This window comes from Psammomys obesus, unplaced genomic scaffold (genome assembly GCF_907164565.1).
Source record: "Psammomys obesus unplaced genomic scaffold, mPsaObe1.curated_primary_1811, whole genome shotgun sequence".
Lineage (NCBI taxonomy): Eukaryota > Metazoa > Chordata > Mammalia > Rodentia > Muridae > Psammomys > Psammomys obesus.
The window spans coordinates 46,420,123-46,445,513 of NW_026585895.1; the positions used below are offsets into that span (position 1 = coordinate 46,420,123).

The following is a 25,391-nucleotide window of genomic DNA, read 5'->3' on the forward strand; positions in this document are numbered from 1 at the left end:
TGATGAAGACCAAGATGACATGGATAAAACACTCACAAGACAGAGGCAGGCAGATCTCTGTAAGTTTGAGGCCAGCCTGGTCTACACTGAGTTCCAAGACACCTAGGGCTCCACAGAAGGCACTGCTGCCAAGGCACTTATTCATAATTATCACTGCATATTAACCAGTTACAATTAGGAGCTATGTACAGAACGCTAAGATAGTTCAAAAAGTCTAAGTTACAGAGTGACTCTCCAGCTCTGGATTTGGTAGTGGAAAGACATTGTTCAAGCTTTTACTGACACACTTGTGGAAACATTGGAGATATAGGTTCAGTACTCTGGCAACCAAGAATTCTACCCATCCTGTTGTACCTAAGGGTTATGGCAGATCTAGGAAGACAGCAGAACATTTTATACATTTATTCATTATTTCTTTGTCAACCTAAATATCAATTAACACCTAATGGGTCAAAAGATCAGATTCAAACTGTGCCTCATTACTCTGACTCTAAAAGGTGTGTTTGGTCAGATAGAAGAAGGTGTGAGAGCTGAGGATGGCAGCAGAGACAGTGCAGGACTAAGCCTCCATTCCCAGCACCTCCAGCAGTGCAATGTGTCAGCAGGCACCTACTTCTATAATTTACAGTGGGATCTAGGTACAAAGTTTAACTATAACCATCAGCCCCCTGTGTCTGTGTTGTGTGTGTTCAACCACTGCAGACTGAAAACACTTGGTAAAAGTTGTGTTTATACTCTCCTGACTCTCTCTCATCATTCCTCACCCTCCATGCAGCAACCACCCAGTGTCTGCGTTGTACCAGGCATTGAATGTACTCTAGAGATCAGAGCTATGGGGAGAGTGTGCCATGCAAACACTACACCATTTATAAAAGGTTCCTGAGCACCTACAGATTCAGGTGTCCATGGAGGTCCTGGAAGCAATCCCCAAGCCACCCCCAATCCCCAGATATTAACATCTGATAGTTTTATGATACACTCAAAATTTGGAACAACTTAGATTTGATAACAAAGAGCCTGCTAAATGAAGTATTTTGGAATACTACTGAGACATTAAAAGTAATACTAAGCTATTTAATATTGTAAAAATGTTTACAGCATGCTATTTTAAAAAACTAAGGCACAATTTTTATGGAATAATTACAGTTGTAAAAATGTACAGGGATAAGAAAGCTGTTTCTACAGTGTGAATTGCTGTTACATTACAACAATAGAATTATGCACACCTTTGGTTTTCCAAATTTCCATACAACAAAGGCTATTTTTATAACCTAAAAGGTTGCAGATACCTAAAATGTTTCCAATTTCTGTGTCTTTTTTTTTTTTTTTTTTTTAAACCACACATAGTGTGGATCTTGGAAGAGCCTTTCACATGCAATAATTTAACTGAAACAGATCCATTCATGCAGTTTCATCCTAAGTCACTCAGTACCCTGGCAGGGGTACTCTCAGAACTGCATAGGTACTGGGGTTCTCAAGTGGGAAGGTGGCCAGCATGTCTGTCTTCCCTTTCCTGACCACTGGGAACCAAGGCCTGGCTACTGCACAGGAAATTTTAGGTTGCTTTTCTTTGATTTTTTTTTTTTTTTTTTTTTTTTTTTAATTTCCAGTCTCTACAACTTCCTGGGAAGCAGAGATCAGGGAAGTCAGGGGAGCTAAGGGTCCCTAATCCTGAAAGCAACTCTGTGCAACACTTTTATATGCTATTTGTTCAAATCTTTCTATTAAAATCATGTATCTATTAAAAGCATGTATCTTCCTGTGGCTTTTAGGATATTTTCTCTTGTTTTTACTACCTGCCAAACAAACACACTTTGCTCCTACTGGACTGTGAAAGGCAGCTGTAGTGGCCCATTTTACAGACAGGACCCCAGGAAGAAACCTGCCCAAGATCACAGTTAAGAAGCAGAAAGAGGGGGAATATGACCCAAGGTCTTTTTGGATTTATCATTCCGGAGCCCTGAGCTTTTCCTCCTCCTGCAAACTATAAATTACTGGCCAATTACAGAGGTCACAGCTTACATCATAAATATAGATTTTTATAGATTTGTGGATTCATCTGGTTCAGAATCACTTGACTTGTGGTTTACATAAATTCAAAATGAAAATGACCTAAAATAATTTATTTTAATGAACTTCACCAACACCCTGAACTATGGCTGTGTTCCAGTCCATGGTGATTTAGGCCCCCGATGAATTTGACCAACACCCTGAGCTATAGCTGTGCTTTGGTCCATGGTAATACAGGCCTCTGATGAACTTCACCAACTCCCTGAGCTATGGCTATAATCTGGTCCATGATAATACAGGCCCCAATGCAAAGGAGATCTCCTTATCTTCCTATCCAAGATCTTTCCACCTTTCATTAAACAACAACAACAACAACAAGCCACAACTTTGTATGTGTGGTGACACCTACATCATAGCCCAGTGTGTGACAATCAGGGGACAATGTGGAGGAGTTGTTGTTCTTCTATCACATGGTCCTTTATCTGTTGAGCTACTATGCCCACAGCAATCTTTCTTTAATAACTTTCCAGTCAAGCATGGTGGCACATGCCTGTAATCCTAGGCTGCAGAGGCAGGCAGATCTCTGTGAGTTGGAGAACACCCTGGTCTACAAAGCGAGTCCAGGACAGCCAAGGCTACATAGAAAACCCCGGTCTTGAAAAACCAAACACCAAACAAACAAAAAAAGAACTTTCCTATCACTCTCAATTTGCTGGGAAGTGAACTCCACTCGGGGTTACTATCTGTTCTGGGTGTCTCGACTGTTCCCTAGGAAGGAAAGAACAAGCTGCAAACCATCTCTAAACTTGCTGAGGGGCTGACGGGTTTTGGCTTTGGGGAAGATAAGGTTCTTTTGCTGAAGATACGACTCAAGACCTAAATTCTTGCCAGGGAATTAGCTAAGAGATCTTGCAGAGGAAGACTTTCACATACCCTCTCCGAAAAAGGTCAGATCAATAGCTTCCATGCAATGAGAGCAAACCGGACCCAAGTGAGAGGCAAGACAGCTTAGGCTTGGCTCAATTGCCTTGGTCCAGGTCCTGGCTGAGTCATTTAGTTTATGACACTGCCAACTTATTTAACCTCTGTCTGTTTCTTCATCTGTAATATGGGGATAATAACAGCATCAACCTCAGAGGGTTGTCTGAGGAGTCCATGAGCCAAGGGCTGTATGATGTCTGACTGTGTGTATGATATTGACTATGGGGTTTGACTAGACATGCCCCCATAGGCTAATGTATGTGAACTCATGGTCTGTAAATGGTTCTGTTTGGGAAAGCTATATAACCTTTAGGATGTGGAACCCTGCTGCAGGAAGCACATCAGTAGGGATGGGCTTTGAGAATTTATAGTCTCATCCCATTTCTGGTTCATTTTTTGTTTCCTATGTGCTGCTGAGATGTGATCTCTCAGCTTCCTGCTCCTGTACACTACCCCCAAGGAACCATGAGCCAAAATACACTTCCTTCCTTAAGCTGTTTCTGGTCCTGGTATTCTACCAAAGCAACAGCGAACAAACTAGAACACTGCAATGGTGTTTAGAGGAATGCTGCCACTATCTCTATCCTAAAACTGTAGCAGGAGTGAAGGGTCATAACTCTGATCATCTACCATCACTCTGAGGACTACTTGCACCAGGGACTGCTTTAGGCCTTCCCTACAGATCATCTCATTTATTCTTTGGATACCTTGGGAAGAAAGGAGCAAAAATCCCACTTAACAGAAACTGGGACTCAGAGTTGAGACTCTGCTCCATGTCCTTTGGGCAGTGGTGGGACTAGGGTGTTTGCTGGTGAGCCCCAGGCCCATCCTCTCTATGCCATGATGATCCACCAGATTCTCAGTAAATAATAATCCAGATTAGCACACCCTTCACCCAATCTACCACACTACATCTCCAACAACTGTGTGCTCTTTCCACGGAAAGAACAGCAGCTAGAAAGTCATTTTAAAAAGATGAGCTGGGGGTCAATTTCTATGAATGTGCTTTTTGCCAAAAACATGATTTTATGAAATCGAAAAGTCTTTCACATTGAACAGTACACAGCTCTCAAGGCAGTGTCCAACCTTTGCAAAAAAAAGGTTTTAAAATGTCACAGTTGTGCTTGAAGCCACATGCCCCCTGGTGCATAGCAAAGGGGAACAAGAGGGAAGGTTCTGGGAACTGCTTGGGCATTCCTATGGTGTAGTTATTGCAGCAATGCCGGAGCACAAAATGGTATGGGAACAAGACACTGCTTTGGCACTCTGAGAGAGTTCCAGACTACAATATGCAGACAGGCTTTATAAGCCCAAGGCACACATCCCAGCACAGACGTTTCAAAGAAAATCTGTAATATGTCACCTCAGGGATGCACACTCAGTGTGGCTTCCTTGATCCCTTTGACTCTTGACTGAAACATGAAGAGTTTTAGCACATGGTTCCTGAACTGTGAGAACCAGCTGGAGCTGACACCCGATAGGAAGCCGTCCTATGGCACGTCAGTATGTGTCTTTTTTCTGAAGACCTTGGTGCTGTGGAATGTGGCTCTTCCCCAAAGTACTTGGTTGCTTTTGTGTTGTCACAAAACTTGGCATAAATCTGTCACTAACATCTACCACTAACATCTCTTTCCCCTTTGTCCATCAGAAAACGTGGCGGTACTCAGTGTGAACCGTGTGATGCGGGTACTTCCTGTGCCAGCTCCTTTTCAGGACACCTTGCCAGTTAACCTGTATTTTTCTTTTCCTTTCATGTAGTTGACTGATCAGTGCATTTGTCGATACTGGCCTATGAAAGGAAAAGGATAAGAGTCCACGGCTCATAGTTACATTTTCATGTCAACTATTTTCCATTCACCATCGTAAAGAGTTTCTTATAGTCAGAAAAAGCTACAATTAGCAAGTAAGAGGCAAGGATAGCTAAGGCAAAAAAATAAAAAAAAAAAAAATAAAAATAAAATAAAATAAAGAAGCAAGCCCTGGTACTTATACTTCAAAACAAGGAGTGCTGCCAGCTGTGCATTCTGGCACACTACTTAATCATCTATAAAATGGGTCCAACAGAACTCTGCTCACAAGTCTGCTGTGAGGATGACATGAGATGATCAAAAACTCCCTCTGGCAAAGTGCTCAGGCAATAGAACTATTATTGTTAATGCTGAAGCAGAAATACTCAACAAGGTAGCAACAGGCCCCTAGCCACGGGGCACAACAGGCAAAGCCATCAAGGGTAGACACATGGTGGCTAGAAATGCTGGCCCCACTCTTTCTCATGACAGTCAAAGACTATGGGGTAGGGAGGGTACGTACTTCTTTTAAAAACCTTACTTTGACACTATATGCAGCATTTAAGAGTAGAGTCTTGCTCAGTAGCCAGGACTACCTAGTTTCCTGGCCTCTCAGGTCCATCATATGGTTTGAAAATGAGTAAATGTCAGAACTCACAGAACAAGCCATGACAGCACAGACATCAAAGGATATGTGCTGTGAACATCCATAGGCCATCTAACATTTTCTGAGCATCAATAATGTGCCAAGCTCAGACAAGAGATGAGTAATCAATAGCCCATCCCGCAGGGAGGCTGGGGGAGACAGAGAGACACTTCAGCAGGTAAATTTGAGAACAAGTGTTGCTCTTACCAAAGGCAGTGACAGGATGCTGTAAGGTCAGAAGTGGGGACAACCCAGGTCATTCCTCTTCCCTGTGGGGAAAGCATCTGATCTGGCCTTGAGGGAGGACTAGTGGCCTAGGGGAAGGCTGCGGGAGTGCACTCCTCTGAAGTTCTGAAATAACTCTGCGAAATCCAGCTTGGAAGGAGCCGGGTCAGCTTGGGTACACAGAAGGGGACTGGGGCAGACCGCTGGTCAAGATCTGGAGTTTCTTTCACAGCAACAGACACTGCCAGGGTGGTGAGGGAACACAATCATCTATTTGGGGAGATTCATCTGGTGTAGGAGGCTGGTGAAGGGAGACCACCAAACCAAACCTGTCTGCTCAGCTTAATCCCGAGAGACTAACACAGCCAAAGCTGTCTCTGACAAGCCGATGACATCTACATCGGAGTGTAGACACAAGCACCTGGTGTCCGCCCCATCCCAGCTTTTCCTCTGGGGGCAGCTCTCATCTTTTACTTGACTTTACTGTAAGCACAGGACTACATTCAAGTGATGACCACTGTAGCTTATGCCACCTCTGAGGCGCAGGCTGGAAAGTGTGGAATTTAAATGATAAAAATAAGAACAAGCTGACATGACAATAAGGTCACACTTTAGTCTCATCTGAGCCAATACACAATTTGCTCTTGGTGAAATGGCCCAATATAATCAAATTAAACACAATTCCTATTACAAAAGAAGAAAGGCCAGAGCTGTTCCAATCATCCAATTCTCCTGCCTAGTTAAACTGTAGAACCTTCAGGAAAGGTTTTGAAAGCACGACCCATCAGTTCTAATTTTTAAAACTTATCCTTTCAGTCAAGACTAGAAAAAGGCCCATTCCAACTTTTATCTTTGCTACAAAGTGCTGTTATCTTGGCCTGATGTCAGGAGCTCTAGCTCTCTTTCTGCTGACAAGCAGAGACGAGAAAGATAAGATTGGAAACGAATCTCACTTCTCCGAGTAAATAAATAATCAATACTCATCTAAATGTAAATGAGAAGGTAGCCCCCTCTGATAACAGCACTCTTATCAGAGAGCCAATTTTCTTCAGACATTTGGCCTCAACCAAATCACCATCATTCAGCCCTAGCCTAATGGCAAAAAATCGTAACTAAATTGAACCGATCACCAGAGATCAACTAAGTTCTGCCCTGGCCACTCCAGGTTCAAATGTTTGGGAATGCAATTTTGCCCCCATTAACTTTCCATAGCAACGAACAGCAGACTGGTCAAGGGGCCAGTCTGTGTGATAAACAAACCCCAGCTGGGGGGCTGGCCAGTGTGCAAAGGGGAATGGGTGCAGGTGTTTTAACAACACCGCTACTGGATGGACACAACCCCCAAATCTGTGAAGGGAAGGCCAATCCTGCAGGTGGGCAGAGTGCTCTTTCCTCATCTAAGGCCTGCTTCAAACTGAGGAGACATTTAATTTGCCTGATGATCAAACTGGTTAAAGCTTACTAAAGATGGAAATAAAGAAAAGAGATATGAAAAAGTGACTATAGCTAGAAACAACACGAAGATTCAAATGATCAATTTCCTCCAGCTCATTTGTCTCAGGCTTACATCTGGCCCAGCAGCGCCACACTGACCTGATTTTACTGAAAGAAGACGCCGTCTACAAGACAAATCACTTTCAACCACTGCACTGGGGGTTCCATTTCTTTGCTGCAAGACTCAATTCACTGCTGATGAGAGTATTGGGGAAATTATGACCATTATTGATAGGACAAGCAAAACCACTTTTACACAGTAGTCTTCAAGTCGACAGAAAGCTTGCATGAGACCATTAATGAAGGTGTCAGCTAGAATCAGAAATTAAGAAAAAGGCTGGCAAATGCCTAATTTTTAGAGCACATCCAGGACACAAGCTCGAGCCTTTCATTCTTCAGAGAGGAACAGAACCTAACCAAGGAGAAGGGGTGGCCGACTTTGCCCACAGGTGGGAGGGGAAACGCTGTTCTTTGGCTGCCCTGCATTACAGGAGCATGGCTTTTGAGATTCTTTAGCAGCTATTTCTGTGTGCTACTTTCTAGCCTCTGTGAGCTTCTACACCCTTGAAGGTGAAGGTGAAATAGGCTGGTGCTAAAATGTGTTTTTCATGTTGGTCTAGAGCAGCATGCAATAATCAAAGATATGTGCAGTTCAATGCCTACCACAAAGTAGGGTGTTGATAAATGTTAGCACACTGCTGGGCAAGTTTGACAAAATTATCAACCTGTTCTTTTTGAGAACTAGTCAAATTTGCTTCAATCCCAGGGCATAACAATGACTCTGATCAACACGGAAACTTCCTGTCCTTAACAAAGCACTCTATGTGCTTTGGGTTTTTGAAATCTTAGACAACACTACAAGGCTGTATCTGTTGTCATTTCTGCTGCAGAGAGGGAAAGTCAACCATGGAGTGATCAGTTATCTGCCTGTGGTGAGGTTAGGCTGAGAAAGGTATGTCTGAGCTAGGCCTGTGCCTAACCTCCTAGGCTATAACCCACATTAGTTTTGATCTTTGGGCAAAACAGAAAGCAACAACACAGGGTCGAGATGATGGATCATCTCAGAACGGGATAAAGCCACTGAGTGGGCCCAATCATCAGGAAGCCAGAGTGGGAGGCTGTCTGGAGGGGGGATGGTCAAAACTCAAAATCTCAGGAGGTTGGCAGCACGTAGTTAACCAGAATCAGCTGCTGGCCCTGCCTTTTTTTTTTTTTTTTCTTTTCTTTTCTTTTCTTTTCTTTTTTAAAGGGGAGTTCTTTTCCTATGTTAAATGATTTACAGAGTTACTGCCTCAATCCACAGTTCTGAAAGTGTGATTTCTTTAGGGTTTAACTATACCCATTTCTGGTCTTGTTACAACTTTTTTATTGCGATAGAAAACATTTACTGGAAATATGTTACTGCTATTACCAGGTCATAAAATAAAAAGAAAAATAGTTTATGTATTGCCATCATTTCCAATCATCAATCAGAGGGTGCCAAGGCGAGGAAAGGAAAGGGCGTGCAGCCAGGATCTCCTCCTTTGTGTAGGAGAAAAAGTGGGAGCATCATAATTCTTCAGAACAAATTTCTTCACGAACACCAGCTACAAGGCTGGACTAGCAGAGAGCACACCTTGGCTGCACTCTCCTCTCAGCAGCCTCTCTGAGTTCAGAGCTCCTCCACACCACCTTCCTAAAGCACCTGTAGGCTGAGCGGGAGCACTTCTGTGTACCTGGGACCTCCCTTACAGGGTGCTTTCTGGATGGGGTGGGGCTTTAAAAACAGCTCTGAACTTGCAGGCCTTTCTTAAATATTGAATGGCTTTTGTTCACTAGAACGGCTTCAACAGGGAAGTACTTCAGATTCACTAACTCAGCACCCACTACAGTGGGCAGTACTAAGAAATACTAGTTCAACTATACAATGATCTATATTGAAAGGTATTTACCAAAACACGATCTTAATACTGAAAACTGCAGGGTTAACAACGCCAGTGGGAGGCCATTACCTGTACACTGGGATGTGATATGGCTATTATAAAAAGAAACTAAGGTAATAAACCATGGAGAGAGTCCTGTAATACATGAACAAATTTAAACCAAAAACCAAAAACCAAACCAGGCACATTGGTGCATGCCTGTAGTCCCAGCACTTGGGAGAACTCTGTGAGTTCAAGGCTAGCATGGTCTACAAAGCAAGTCTAGGCCAGCCAAGGCTACACAGAGGAACCTTGCTCTTAAAACAAAAACAAAACAAAAACAACAACAACAACCAAAAAACCCAGATGTGGTGGTGCATGTCTATAACCCCAGGATTTGAGAGGCTGAGGCAGGAGGACCATGAATTTGAGGCCAGCCTGGGTTACATAACCTGTCTTGGAAAAAAAAAAAAAGAAAAGTTGGAACAGAGTTGTGTGTGCCTTATGGTAGAGTGATGTCTAATATGTACAAGGCCCTGGGTTAAGTAACTAAGTAAAAAGTAGTAAGGAGGGCTGGAGAGATGGCTCAGAGGTTAAGAGCGCTGGCTGTTCTTCCAGAGGTGCTGAGTTCAATTCCCAGTAACCACATGGTGGCTCACAACCATCTATAATGAGATCTGGTGCCCTCTTCTGGTGTGCAGGTGTATATGCAGACACAACATAATAAATAAATTAATTAAAAAAAGTAGTAAGGCATACAGTATATATAGCATATAAATATTAACATGTTAATAAAATCAGACCCCAACAACACACATATGCATTTGTGTGTATACTCTTATAAGATAACATGTATTCCACAAACACGTGCATTTAGAATGCACAAGGACATGAGCTCTACTGACTACAGTTTTCTAGGGTGTAGAATGAGACAGTAGCAAAGAAGGTAGCTTTTTTCTCTTTGCTTTACAGAGTCTGATATTTGGTTTTGAGACTCAACACACATAGCCATTATATGCCACTTCAAATCCAATTTGTAAAGTGATGTTTAGCAACCTCAGAGCCTTCCCACCTGGGCCAGAGGGCTGGTGGCCACCGGAGCCTCCTGTCAGGGAGAACAGCCTGCACAACTATTGCCAGGGGGAGAGGCTAGTCACAAGGGAGTACAGAGACTGCTGTTATCCACAGGGTTTTCATACAGGGGCCTGCAGCTGCAGACCAGACCAGGCTTCCCTTCAGCCACTGCAACAGTCTGGCAACTGTACTATGTCTGCCCTGTTCTCCTCATGGGTTCTACACAGAGAACAAAGGGTGAGACCGCGCTGTTCTGCAGGTCCTAACAGGCTTCCCTCTTACATTCCAGCTTGGAGGTAAGACACAGGAATCCAGGCTCACAGTTGCCATGAGCTTGCTATGCATGGTGTGTTGTCTGGGGAATGGTCCCTGGGTTGCTGACACCAGAACATCTGAGACAGCATGGTTAATATCTAAGCACCATCTTGCTTGGGCCTGAATTTGCAGCTTTACCACTTACTAGCTGTGTAACCTTAGGCAGGTTATCTAATTCCTCTATTCCCCAGTTTCCTGTCAGCAAAGAGGAACACCAGCACTTGCCTCTCAGGGTTGATCTAAGAACAGACAGGAAGCCTCAACAGAAGGGTGTCTGGTACACAGTTCATACTACATCCAGATGTCTGGTTTGCTACTCAGTCCTTAGGTCCCCAGCAGCAGCTGGAACCTCCGGAGGCCCCTCACGGATTCCTCATCTTCCTTCCCATTTTTTTAAATTTATTTATTATGTATATAATGTTCTGCCTGCATGTACACCTGTATGACAGAAGAGGACACCAGATCTCATTATAGATGGTTGTGAGCCACCATGTGGTTGCTGGGAATTGAACTCAGGACCTCTGGAGGAACAGTCAGTGCTCTTAACCTCTGAGCCATCTCTCCAGCCCCATCTTCCTCCCTTATACTGATATGGTAATCCAGAAAGAGACCCCAGCCCTTTGGGCCTCTGCCTACTGATCTCTGCTAGTCTCTCTCTATTTCATCTCTCCAAACATTCTCCTTAGTAAGAGTCAAAACTCTGAGCTGGGCACAGTGGTGCAGGTCTGTAATCCCAGTACTCTGGGAGGCAGAGGCAGGCAGATTGCTGTGAGTTTGAGGGCAGCCTGCTATAGAGTCTAGGATAGCCAAGGCTACACAGGGAGACTCTGTCTCGAACAAAACAAAACAAAACAAAACAAAACAAAAGTCAGACTCTGCCTAGACAGCCTCTGGACGTGGTACAGCAGCCTAAAGAAAGGATTTCTTGTTCTAACTGTTTGCTAGTTGGGGTGGAAGGCACATGTCAGCTCAGCACATAGGTGTGTTTAGGAAGTGGGGCCTGCCTAGTCAGCCCTCTCCACCACCTCTTCCTCCAGAGTGGGGCTCTGTCTCCATTGGCTTCCCAATGAGGTTAGGAGCCTCTGGGTAGGGGACTCCTACCATCACCACAGTTTGCTAGAAAGGTAAGAAGAGCCCACCACCTACATCTTGTCACAGGTAACATAAATGTTCTCTTTGGAGACAGGAGGTCTAAGATTAGCTGGAAAAAAAGAAATATTCTTTTCCTATTTAGGATTCAGATATTGCTTGTTAGAGGATGGAAACCTTTAACACTGTCCCTAAGCATCTAATTTTTCAACCCAATATGTTTCTCTTAACTTGAGTTGCTGTGACATTACCAAATTTTACATACAGTTATCTGTTGCTCTGTAAAGAAATACAGATGGTTTCTGTGGAAATAAACAGTCATTTATTTTAAACAATTGTAAAATAGTTTATGGAAACCAGTAGGGTAATGCATTCAAATAAATGCCAAAACTGGTTGATGGGAGCCAGGGTGCTAAATCACACTGCTGAGGAATTCAGCTGTGGGGAACAGACAGTAAATCCAGAGTGACAGAATTTCCTGTGATAGCAAAGGTTTCTGACATGCAGTCCAGTACTCAAACCCATTTTCTTTAACACGGCATTGACAGCCAGTGAAATTAGTGAGTTTGGTCACAAGCACCTAAGGACAAAAAGAAAAGAAACAAACAAAAGGAGACTGTGCCTTTTTGCAGCCTCTCTGAGAGGTGTAAGAGCCAACTGTTCCCAGTTACTAGTCTGTGTTGCAATTCCCGGGAAGGCTCCCTTCAAACCCTCTGAGGCCAGAGACTGGTTAAGGTCTAGCACATCCTCTCAGCAGTTTAGTCTCTTGCTCTGGAAAATGAGGGTAATGTCAGGCATCAAAGACAGTGTCCTGAAACAGAGCCGACAATAGCTGTTGGCCACAGGCTTGCTAGAGCTCCTACCAGATACCCTGGGAAACACCACTGACAGTGACTGGCTTGTATCTTTGCAGGAACAGAAAAACCCAATCCAGTTTTGGCTTCTTATTTTATAGGACAGTAAGACTAAACATTTGGGTCCTCATTTCTCAAACCTACCCTTTTACCTTGTGCCGGGATGGTCTAATGGTGACAATGGATGTTTACAGTACATTTACTCGGCTGTTCTCCACACAGTTGCCATGCCCCAAACTAGTCACTGCAGACAAGAAGATTGCATCTGGTCTCTAGGGTCTGCAGGGTGTACAGGGCACTCAGTCTTCCTCCCACTGCTGTTCTTATCACCTAAGCTCTGCTGACTCCACCCACTAGTCACATTTCCCTTGTAAGCTTACCATTCAGCATATCATGGTCTTGTTGCTGCCTCCCAGCCTCTGGTCACCCATTCTTCACCCACTTATCCGAGGTGCTCTCTAGAGGCAAACTCTGAAGGGTTCTTCTGGGGCTGCTCTCTAGGCATTGCATGTGTTTGCATTTCCGTACACACCATGGTTCCTTATCCATGTCCCTGTACTGCTTGCTCACCCCTAGCACCTGCATTCCAGGCCTTAGGTCATGTGTTGATGAGCTCCCCTTGGTTTCATCACTGAATCTGTACCTACTACTCTCTCTTGAGCCTTAAGGAGATCTTCACAGATTCCCAGACTGTCCTGCATCCTTTTTCACAACAGGCAAGATTTCCACAATCCCTAGAGGCCAAAAGCAAGGCTTCATCTTCAGCAACCTGGCTTGGCCTTCAATGTGTCACTTAGGTGATGGCCCTTGCCCTCAGGCCAGGTGCCCTGCTTAGTTCGCAGCATGTTCTCAGTGTGCTTCTCTGAAATCCTGCCCTGTCTTCTGATGGCATCTATATGCCTGGATCTCCTTGTGCATGAATTATACATATATGCGAACTGAACTGTATTTGCTGGTTAAGAATAAAGGAAAAGACAGGGAATGACCTGACCAGGAAAACAATGTAAATAATGTGTGGAAATTCCACTTGCCATGATTCTCAACAGCTCGACAAATGACTGGCTTATTAATCTTTGAAATGATGCAACTTGGTCAATGTGTGATGCCCGACCAAGCTAACTGGGCAGATGGTGATGTCTCAGTTTTCCAGCCCATTTTAAACTCTGAGCATCTCTCTGCCCAAGTTTGATTTCACCACCTGAAATTATTCATTCCTAGCTTTTGTATGTTCTAATACTAGAGAATAAAAAGCTAACTGTATGATTTCATGAGAAACATTATGTAGGCCCCCAAGAACTGTTTCTAAAGGCATTTTTAGGAGGTGATTCTGACGAAGAGACTTTTGCTTACTGCTTGCCCCTGTGGCCTAGCCCTGTATTAGTATGTGAGTCTCTGTGCAGCTGTCCCTGGATGCTAAACATTACTTGCTTTCTTGGTTCTGGTGCCAGAATATGCCACCTTCTCCCACAGACTTTTCAAACATCAGTCCCACCTGGCAGCAGTACTCTTTTCTGCCTGTCCCATCTTTCTTTCAACAACCATGTACCAAGTGGAGCTTGTTTCAAGCCAGGATGTGCATACAGCCACATGGGTTCTGGCTATAGTATCTCTCACTAAATTGGGTAGCCCTTAATGCTCAACTGCAAATCCCAGCTCCCTGTCTCTACGCTGGGGATGGTAACATTGTAATATAAGTGGTTACTGCAATGATTAAATGAGGTACCAACACAGGTAAAGGGCTCAGCTTGGCACACAGTGATCAATGAAGAAGTTCAGCATACTTTGCTGTGCCTAGCTCTCATGCTATCAAACAGGTGAAAAGAGAAATTATATCCTGTTTTATTTTAGGTTAACTGTGACATAACTAAGAAGTTTAGGTATGCTTTTCCCTGTGTGACAAGCAAAACAAAAGGTTAGAATGATAGAAAAATGGCAGCTGAGGGATCATGGCTGCCAGCCATTTTCCTTTCTGGGAGTTCTCTTTCTGGTTTCATCTATTATCTAGGAGCTGGCTGCCCTGCTGGCTTTCCATTTGCCTTGCTAATAACAGTAAATCCAGCAGCTTCCACTGCAGTTCCTGTCTCCTTCAGCTGACTCCCAGGCCAATCAGCATCTCTTCCCAGCTCATGTCAGATGCTCCCTGGGAAGGCCTGCTGAAAGGAAAATTTATGACAAAAGTTTCTCCTGCATTTAACCCTTCTGCTTATCAGGGTGCTCCAGAGGAATGCCAGGTCTGGCCAACACGTGCACTCCTGTGTTCTCACTGCTGCTCTGACAAGGGCCTCACAGCTCTGGACAAGCTCAAGTGAGCAGCTGGGCAGACAGAGGCCCATGTTCTGGGCTGTACCTCCTGGGGACTTAATTCAAGCTGAGATCGCTTAGCAGTTATAGTCTCCCAAGTCTCAAAGTAATTACAGCCATCAAAAGCATAGACAAAACCAACACAGGACCGGAAGCCAATGCTGAAGCATAGAATGTGAATGGGACTGGGTCTCAGCTGAATGAGAGGACTGGACTATCGTGTCTCACAGCATGGTGAGGATGTGTGGTTGAGGAGAGTGCTTTGTGGACCTCATAGTCTCACAGCAGTGCCACGAAGAAGACACTGTTAACTACTTTCTCTTACACATTTGAGAAATGAAAGCCATGCTGGCTAGGACACTAAGGAGATAGCTAGGCAAAGTAAGAACAAGAGTGGCCTTTCCAAAACCCAGGCCTTCCTCTGTAGCTAAGAACAAAGCAGCAGTCTATCATGCAGCTGGGGTCTTATTTTACTGAATTGGCCAAAGTGCTCAGAGTTGCTCAGAGTAGAAAGGCCTGTCCAAGGTCACCCAGTGTGCAGGATAAAGGCTTCATGCCAAAGGAGACCCTCTTCTCACACAGCAGCCATCCCTACACATACTAAAGCTGTGGAGAAGGCAGCACTCCAGGCTCTCAGGACACAGAGTGGCACTCGGCAATGTCTTCAACAATGGCTGCCTGCTGGTGCTCAGGCTCGTTGGCAAAGGCAGCAGTGTAGCTCTTGGTACAAGAGATTCTCACCACAGAGTTTTCATTCTAAGTATACTCAAGCATCGTGGGATACCTATACTCTATCTTGACGGGACTTCTATGACCTCTTCTCTACCTCTCCACAGAAGTTAGTCGGCGTGATGAGCCAGATCAGTAGATCCAGTAAACTCATTTCTGTCCCAGTTTTAAAAAGAAAAAAGGATGTCAAAATGTACATGTGACAGCTGTTTGCTACTCCACTGCTATGGAAAAGCAGCTGTTTTCATTTCTATTAGAGGTATTAGTCATTCTTAGAATGGGAACAAATATTAGGCTAATAGCTTGTGCTTTAACCCACGGAAAATCCAGGTCAGAGAGATGTAATGCTGGCCAAGTCACAATGTGATGGGTATGCTCATACAGCATTTCCTTTCACAAAGTCTGGAAATGTTTATGACTGGAAGCAACTATTTAATGATGTTCTCACAGAAACCTGACATTTAACCGATAAAATGGATGGTAGCTTTTAGGGGAAACGAAGTTTCCAAACAGAGAAAGTCCATACAAGGAGGAAAAGGAGAAATCTTTTTGAACTGCAGAATTTGAAAGGAAGCTGTTTTCTTTATTAAAAAAAAAAAAAAAAATCTATTTTTACTTTCATCAAAGGTCATGAACAATCTGAAAATAAACAAAACCCAAGTCCTAGGGCAAACCACAGTGAGACCCCATCCTCCCAAGTTCCACCTCACAGGAAGTTAATTTAAGTTTTTAGGATGTTTCTTCTAGTATTTGCCTTCAGATTGTCTATTTATACTTTTACTAGGTGATTTTAAATGTGGTCATCTAGATTAGACAGTATCTACCAATGTCCTCCACAGAAGAGAACTACATAGGCTATGTTTCCCTGCCCCTCTGTCATGCCTCTAGAAAGTGAGTCTGCTATGCATTTCTTCCGTACATGGTATGCACAGCGATTCCTTCTGCTGTGCCAAGTACCTGGCTGTGGCATGCTCATCTGGCTCCTGATGAAAGCTGACACACACACTCACTCACACATGCACAGTCATGGGATCTGGGTGGCAACACTAAGTGATGTGTACAGCCTTTTGATTCAAAGATATTTAAGTGTCCATTTAATGGTTCAATTCTCTGAAAAAGCTTAGTCTCTCACAATGAAAATGCACCTAAGCAAGATTGTGGCCTGAGCCAGCATCCAGTGAAGAGGCTGTAGGTCACAAGCCAGCTCTCTCGTTGATTTTACAGAATGTATCAGCCACTACCTCTGGGCCAGGAGTGGTCCTGACAAAACAAAAGGAAATCATTATTATTCACAGGAAGCTTTTATTTTACATAATTAATTTACTTAACTAAGTTCAACATCCCTGTCCCCAAAGAAGAGGAGCCAGCCATACTTGTCTTTTGCAAGGTAATCATCAGCATCTGGCAAGATCAGCATATCACTGGTGTCAGTCCCAGGTCCTCTGCTGCAAGGCCAAGATGCTGGACACATGTTCTCAGCTGCAAGGCTGAGGTGAGGCCTGGCCTCCTTCCTGGCTACTGCTGGTCCAGGTGGAGTCACTTACTCTTTAAGAGTCTGCCCAGCTCCTGCTGCCCTGCCCAATGCTGGTGGACAAGACAGAAGGCTCATGGGAACAAGGAGAAAGTAAGGTCAGTTGGAACACAGAAGGACTCATGAAGCTACAAGCAAAAACTGCTGTCCCTGCATCTTGCTGCTTCACTTTTACCTTTACCTGCTTTCTCTTCTCACTAGAATGTGCACTGAGGACAGGCGCTGTTTTCCCTGTGCTCTGCCTGGCCCAAGAGAGACTGTCGGAAGGAACACTGAGTGCTAAGGAGGCTTTTGACACCTGCTGTTTGAGAAATCCATATGACTCAGCAGTTTGTTTGTCTGTTTGACTTAAATTGTGTTTCATCTTAATTTACATTGTTCTACTACTAAACAGAGAAAAACCTTGCAAGCTCAAGTTGTGCTGGCATTTCAGTGACTTAGTGGTGATGGTCTATGGGAATACTGAAGAGCTTCAAGGCTACCATGCATCTCCCACAACAGTAGAGGAACACTGGCTTCCTCTGTGGAAAATTGGTTTGATGACACAGTGACATCCACACACCTCACTCACTGCATCCTGTGACCTAGGAAGTCATAGAGGTGTGTATGGATGACACCTGCCTCCTGGAGCAAGCCCAATGCTGCTGGCCTGGTTGTAAACTATCTTTGTCTCCAGACATCATCACAGTAAGACAAAGAAGAAATAGCCTCATTGACTAGCTAATCTTCCCCTGCCTCATCTCCTTTGAGTTTCTGAGAGACTCATGGAGCCCGGGCTGGCCCTGAATTCTTGATCTTCTTGCTTCCACCTCTCAAGTGTTGGGATCCCAGCTTCCTTTATTTCACAATGTGGTGCCCACAGCAACTACAGATATACAGCAGAAAGCTCTTCTATCTGCAACTGACCAAAAAGGAAGAGCTCTATGCTGTCACACACAGCTGCCAAAAGCTGCTTTCTAAACTGCTTATGGAGGAAAATGGCTCTCATGTCAGGCCTCTGTAAGCAGTGGGTCAGGACTGAGGATGCTTGGCTGGTCATGGAGAAGTCTATTGGGGTGGGCTAGCTCTATGAGTGGTTTTATGCAAAGTAGCTAAACTCAATTTTGGCAGAGGAAGAATTCGTCCATCTGGCAACAGGCTCACCAGAAGGCTGGCAGGCCTGGAGAAAAGTTCTTTTGCTTGTGCTGGGGAAGATCCATACGTTTCCCGGAGGCAGGCCCAGCTCTCTGAACCTCTCTGCACATAATTATACAGTCATTCTCACCAAGGTCCTCTCTGTGCATCAGTTCCTGAGAAGCAGCAACCACTCTGGGAGGTGCTAAACCACTACCACAGGAGTGTGCAAAGGTCACTTGTAAATAAGGTCTCTGGCAGCTCCACTTTCCTGGCTTGACCTCTAGATTCTCTGGCACAGAAAGTTGATGACACAGTTGTATGATAAAGAAGCCTTTGATCAATCCTCCTCTATCATGGCATGGCTATCCTTGTTAGGAAAAGGCAACTGTTATGAGGAAAGGGTGCTTCCAGGAGCCTCAAGCTCAAGCACAATATAAAGGCTCCTTCTATATCATGTTAAGTTTTCTATGGACTTAACATACTGGAAAAGAGAAAGTTATTGGCAAAGGCCATGTCACAGGACCGGAAAGAAAAGTAAAGCAAAGCTCCAGAGAAATCCAGGTCTAAGGGTGCACCTGTCATGTTCGTGACAGAGATGACTTCCACTGACTGTGTACTTTCTGTGGATTAAAGTATTTTTGTAAGCACCCAGTAACCCTACAACCTTTTCAGAGAGTACAACTGAGGCTAGAAGGGTTTGATGGCTTGCCTCATTTCATGGCTTATGAGAGGTGCCGCTGATGACTTATGGGGATTTAATTCCAAAGTCTAGGCTTTTCCTACAGAATTATACTCCCATTCTGGAATGAAGCAGACTGTGTACCTGTCTCCCCTGAGTTGTGGGTCCTGAAACTAACCTAGCAGGAGGAAATACCATGTAGTCCATGGTAGACAGGACAACACTGGGACATGTGGGTTTAGGTCCCAGATTATCCGTTACTGTTATTGTGACCATGGTAACTTCTGTAGCCTCTCTGAGCTTTAGTCATCTCATATATAACGTGAAAATAACAACCAATAAAAAGTATTTTAGTAACTAAAATGTAAGTTTGGCAAGTACTGATATAAGCAGTAATAATTATGACCACACTGTAACTTTCTGTGTAAAGTTAAGCCACAGGCCAATGGAAGACAAAAGAAACCATGACCTCAGATGTTAATTAATATATTATGTACATAAAAAAATAAAACACCCCACACCATCTTCCTCTGCTGCTTTCTGCCTTACTAGCTTGAAAGTGTCTCTCATTAACCCAGAAACTCACTGTTTACTTTTGAGACCTGCCTGTCTCTGCTTCCCAGTGCTGGACTTACAGGCATGTGCAGCTGCATCTAGCCTTTTACATGAGATTTGAGCTCAGCTCCCTGTGCTTACAGCTCCCCATCTATGTTATTATTAATTTTCTATAGCCCTGAAAAGCTGAGAATTACACACACACACACACACACACACACACACACACACACACACACACAAAACCCCACATACCTACTACTACATTCCGTAACTAATACTTGGCTATATTTGTTCTAGCAAGTATTTACCCCCATAGCCATATTTTGAAATGTATTTTGAAGTAAGACAGAGAGCAGTATATTTAATATACTCTGTAGTCAAATAATTAACTATAATACAATGTTTACAATTCTTTTTACTTTTAGACAAAATTTGCACACAGTGATATGCACAAACTTTACAAATGCCATTTGCTCTCCTATGCTTATGCAGCCCAGCTCCTGACCTTACTTGTGTCAACACACACTCTATTGCCCTTAGTCCAGAAAGCTTTCAACAGCCTTTCATTTTAAGTGAGGAAATTTTGTGGTTGAGAAAAAGCACACAGAGCTTAAGAATCTAATTTCATCTATGTTACCCATTATCAACACTCACAAATAGTACAAATACGTGTGCATACTTAAACACACATGCACAGATGTGCATACATAATCCCATCACCTTTTTCACAACCATGAAAATGAAAAAGCATACATCCCAGGTCACAAGGTCTTTTGTAAAGGTTAAATATAAAAATGCTGGGAATACTGTAAATTTTCAGTCTCCATCAGAGTCATTTTTGGTATTCCTCTCTATTCCTTTCCCCCTAATTTAAAGACACTACTTAAAAAAAAAAAAAAAAGAAAATGGTAATGAGAAAAAACAAAAACAACAGTTAAATGAGAGATGTGGGAAAAGGCACCTCTCTGCATAGGCAGTCCTCTCCCAATTTATCCACTCAGACTTCAGCTAATTAAACATCCGTCTCAACGGCCTCCTCGGCAAATTAGTCATCCCCACTTTGTGACACTGATTGTTGGTTGCAGCCTCTCCCCACTCGCTACCATTTCCAGAAACTTCTAGGAGTTTTCTCACCAGGCACATGGCAAGGAATGATGCAGGGTCCCCATTAGCCCCCTACAGTTGCCCTTGGTACCAGTGCTGTTTATAATGCTGCCAGCAGCGTCCTTAGACATACCTTCCCAAAAGAAAGCTGCTCAGGGGTGACAATGTTGTCTCCATCTCTAAGTTCCAGTGTGTGATGCACTTTCTAAGTGCTAGTACATATACCAGACTGAAGGAAGTATTTAATAAACATTTCATTGAAAATCTGTGTTTTACGATAGTTTTAATGATAAAGGAAGGAAGTAACATAAGGTCTCAAACAAACAGAACTGAATTCTGGTAAATTACCAGACAGAAAGTCTGAGCACCAAAGCTTTGTGAATGGATTAAAAGGCCAGCAGGCAAACAAGCAAACTTGCCTGGCCTGGAATGTGTCTCTGGATACCACCATGTGTGCATACGCTACTTTACAGCTGCCTGGGCAGAGAGGAAAGGCAGGTAGGGAAAACCCTATTTTGCACTATAGGATATGTTTTACAGGTTATGAAAGTCAGGTTTCTCTTGATCCCCTCTCCCCTTAAAAGAACTCACTGTCCATCTTAAGTGGTAGCATCGTTTAGAAAGAGAAACGGCTACTAACACATTTGAAAATACTCAATACACCAAAGCCTTAGATATACAAAGTAAAATGAGATAATAACTGCTATCTATCAGTTTGGAAAAGCTGAAAGATCGGTAGAAGTCAATTTTGGTAAGCTGTGGGGCAGGTTCTTAATCTCCATTCTCCAGGAGTGACAGGACGTACAACAGCTGCTTAAAAGATGACCTTTCTCTCTCTCTCTCTCTCTCTCTCTCTCTCTCTCTCTCTCTCTGTGTGTGTGTGTGTGTGTGTATATGTGTGTGTGTGTGTGTGTGTGTAAGAGAGAGAGAGATGTGGAGTCCAGTGGTCAGTATTAGGTATCTTCCTCATTGCTCTCATCTTTGAGATGGTTTCTTACTGAAGCTGGGCAGGTGAGCTCCAGGGATCTGTCTGTCACCATCTGCTAGTGCTGGAGTTACAGAGGCATACAACTAGATCTTATGGGGGTGTGGCAGGTACTTTACTCACTAGCCACCTTGCCAGCCCTCAATATTTTCAGTAAGCAAACCACTGAAAGCAATCCCTTATTTAAAGTCTAGCACAAATATGCAAAAAATAGCCATAGGAGACTGATCACTTCATGTTTTATACACTGAAAAGTGAGAAATAATCTAAATAATTGTTTGGTTAAACATATTTAACTAGAAAAACAAAAAAGGATGATCATTTTCATACAGAATAATGCTTGCTGTGTGAATAAAAAAAGCAGACATAAGATCATATACATGTTCAAAATCACATAGACACCTCTCATTTATCATGAGCTGCCTTGACAGACAAGAGTGACTTAAAAGCAAAAAGGGTCAGGCACTGTGTCATATGCCTTTAATCCTAGCAGGCATAGGCAGGTGGATCTCTTATGAGTTCCAGGCTAGCCTGGTCTACACAGTGAGTTTCAGGCTAGCTAGAGCTACATAATGAGATCCTTTCTCAAAGAACCCAATATATAAATAATTAGTAAAAATGAGGGCTAACAAAATGGCTTAGCAGGTAAAGGTGCTTTCTGTCAAGTCTGGCAACCTGAGTTCAATGCCTGGGACCCACTTGAAGGTGGAAGGAGAGAACTCATTCCCAAAAGGTTGTCCTCTGACCTTCACATGTGCACTGTACAATGCACACATCTCATACAGACACATACAAAATAAATAAACGTTAAGCTTTTTCAAAGTAAAATAAGACAAACAAACAAAAACCAGGGACCATATGTACCCACAAAACTCCAGTCTGTGTGTCTATCTTTATGTGAACTGAGTAAAACCTCAAAAGGAAATTTGAGTAAACTACACACTTTTTGCTGGACACTCCTCCAAAATGTTTTCCACAGTAACTGACATGGCCATCTTATACCTTTGTCTCCTGAGATCAGCTCCAGGAGCTCAGGCTGCAGCTTCAACCCACTCCAATGCTCCCAACCGTATTTTAGCTCCAGAAAAATAGTGAGATTCTGAATGGTGTCCTGCCTCTCCTCCCTGAACACAGTGTTTTACACACTGCATCCAGGGCTCCGTCATCTGCTGTCCTACTTCCTCAGGAGCCTCTACATCCATGTCTTCCCCTTAAGTTCTGTGCTCTCTAATCTACCTGGCAAAATGTACACCGCGAGTGCTTGAAAAGAAACCCCGGTTAGACTGCCTCCCTTTCAATGCTGCCCTCTTGCCATCACAATAAAGCTGTCATGATGCTCCACAACCATGACCTAGCTCCCAGTGAGCACCTTACCCTCCTCCTAGAGTGGGAAGAACACCAGCCTAAGCATTCGGTCCTGTGTCTCCTCATGTTCCTCTAGTCTCTACCAAGAAGCACATGCTGACAATCTTCTCCAATGCACTAAGACTGGATGGAGGTCTCCATCCCTCACACACTTTGGTTCTGTACTTACCTTCTGCTTTTTACATTCATGGCAGTATAGCTGTCTGTTTATCTGCCTGCCTTGCTAGCTAATCAGCGAGCTTCTTGAGTGTCAGGAAATCCCTACTGCCTACACTCAACCTGCTCCATCATCAGCCCTAATAAATAACCCCACTTCCTCCAGTCTGTGTTTACCAACACAGCTCCCCTACTCAGATCTGGCACAGGCCTAGGCTCAAAGGCCACTTTACTGCTCTCATGATGTGAGGTGTCTCTGTTCTTTGCCTGCATCTCTTCTGCTTGAGATATTCTCATTTAGCCACACAGCAGAGTCCTAGTTAATCTTCAATCAGACGTCAAAGAAATGACTACAGAGCATTTCCTCTCCAAGCCTTTGCCCCACCCAGTAGTTTTTGTCACTGTAGTTCCTTACCTTCAATGCTTCTGCTAGGAGATTTACCACATTTTAGTATTTCTTTTCCTGTGATTTTCCAGTGTGGCATTGGCACTGATGTACCATTTGATGACATTTGTAAACCAAGTGGCACCCCAAAAGCCATGCCTTGCTTAAGTACATACAGTATATGGTTCAGTCTTTACTAACCCGCCGGATGTCAGAGCTAAGGGGAGTGAGTCCAGAAGGGTAAGGACATCTCACAAATTGGTCAGTCTTTCATTCTAAGCAGACTCTTTGACCTTCTACGCATTTCTACAACCAGGCAGCAGCTTACCATGAAAATGCACTCGTAGTGCAATAATATTTCCTGCGAGCTAAAGCTAAATCCCCAGTGGGCCCAGGAGAGGGCTCCTTCTCTTGGAGCTGTGTATACCTCAGTATCACCACACAGTCAGTGTGTATCTTCTCTCTTCCTTTCATTCTGCCTTTTCATTAATCTAATCCGTGCTGTGACTGCCCTGGATGAAGTGAATGAATAGATTTTGTAATGGAAAAGGAACTTCTGAAAGATTAGCGACTAGTAGGAAGAGTAAGTGCTGGTCAAATGCAGTTTTGGCGAATGATATATTTCAAGTCGCTCTGATGTGGCAGTTGTGAGAGCTCATAACACCCTTCTAAAATAATTGGGTCTCTAAAGTGGTTCCAAAAGATTTTTGCTTGACATAAATTCTCTAAATTTCCAGGCTTTCTGGATAAAATAGTTGACTGCAATGCCATCTTTAACGTGCTCTGCTCTATACTGGAGAAGATCCATCAGGAGTCTCAGAGCACTCCAGACAGAGGGAGGCTCAGGTGAGATGAAACAACAAGATAAAGAGGCAGAGAAAGGTGTCAGGGAGGAATATTTAACTGCAAGCTTCTTGCCTGGGGCACTTCTGCGTTACACATTTAAACACCCAGCAATCCTAATTTACTCTAGCATTTTCCCGAAGGGTCACTAGACACCGAATGCTGAATCTTTATTTCTTACTCAGCTCCCATGCATGAATGGCATCAGCATGATTATTTTTTCTTTTAATAACGAGTAGTAGTTGTCTGCAGAAATTATCACCTTTTGCAGAAAACAAACAGTCACCATTTAGATGGTCCCATGTCCCTTCTCAGAAATATCTGCTACAGCACAGGAACCTGCATATAAGTCCCTGGCTTACAAGCTTTATTTCCATAGAAGAAAGGGCACTGGGTCTCTGGGCTACAATTCCACATGAAGTAGGACTCTGCCCAAGCCTACACAGAAGATACTTATGCTCACCTGAGTTCCCAAAAGTTCATCACAGAGCATTTCAGGCTCAAGTGTTAAAATTTTGACTCCATTACATATATGTGGCCCACCTCTTGTGGTACAGATGATAGGAAGGGCCTCCCATATTCCTGGAAAGTATTCTACCACTGAGCCATATCCCCAAACATCATCCCCTGATTTTTCCCTTTCTAATAGGGCAGTTCAGGCCAGGTGTATGTTGCTTTAAGAAAGCTAGACATAAAACACTAGAACTGACACCAATACAGACAAGCTGTGCAATTACAAAAAGAATTCCTGGCTTTATGTTGAGATTCACCACGGGGTTCCTCTAAATGCTGCTCTTCCCTAGTGCATTTAGATCTCACAATCAACGAACATCTCTGTTTACAGAATTTTAAATTTGTTCTCCCATTAGGGTTCTAATAAGCAACATGGCACAAATAAAAAGAGTATGGGCTTTGAGGTCAAAGAAGCCTGGGCTCTAATTTAGGTTTGCCATTCACTTGCTGTGGAAATCTAACTAGCTTCTCCCAGAGCAAAGGAAAGTGAGGCCTGGAAGCTTCCGATTATACAGTCACCACAGCTCCTGCTGCCACAGAGGGCCATGTTTCCCCTTCTCTTAGTGTTTCTGACGTGGTATCTGTAAAGCATGTACCCTGCTCCCCCCGTGTGCTTGTGCAGCTTAAGTGCTACAGTGGTATCTGTCAGAGCACAAAGGCACACAGGGCAACAGCTCTTAGCTCCCCGTCCCCCAACAGATCCCGCTTCTATAAAGACCAACTCCTTCCTGTCACAAACAGCCCTAAGAC

The 25,391-nt window shown here is 43.7% G+C and overlaps 1 protein-coding gene across 4 annotated transcripts in view; it reads right to left on the bottom strand.

Moving 5' to 3' along the window:
• Nucleotides 1-25,391, bottom strand: part of Mapkap1 (MAPK associated protein 1) — a 211,840-nt gene that overhangs the window by 57,442 nt on the left and 129,007 nt on the right. The gene's annotated exons all lie outside the window — the stretch shown is intronic.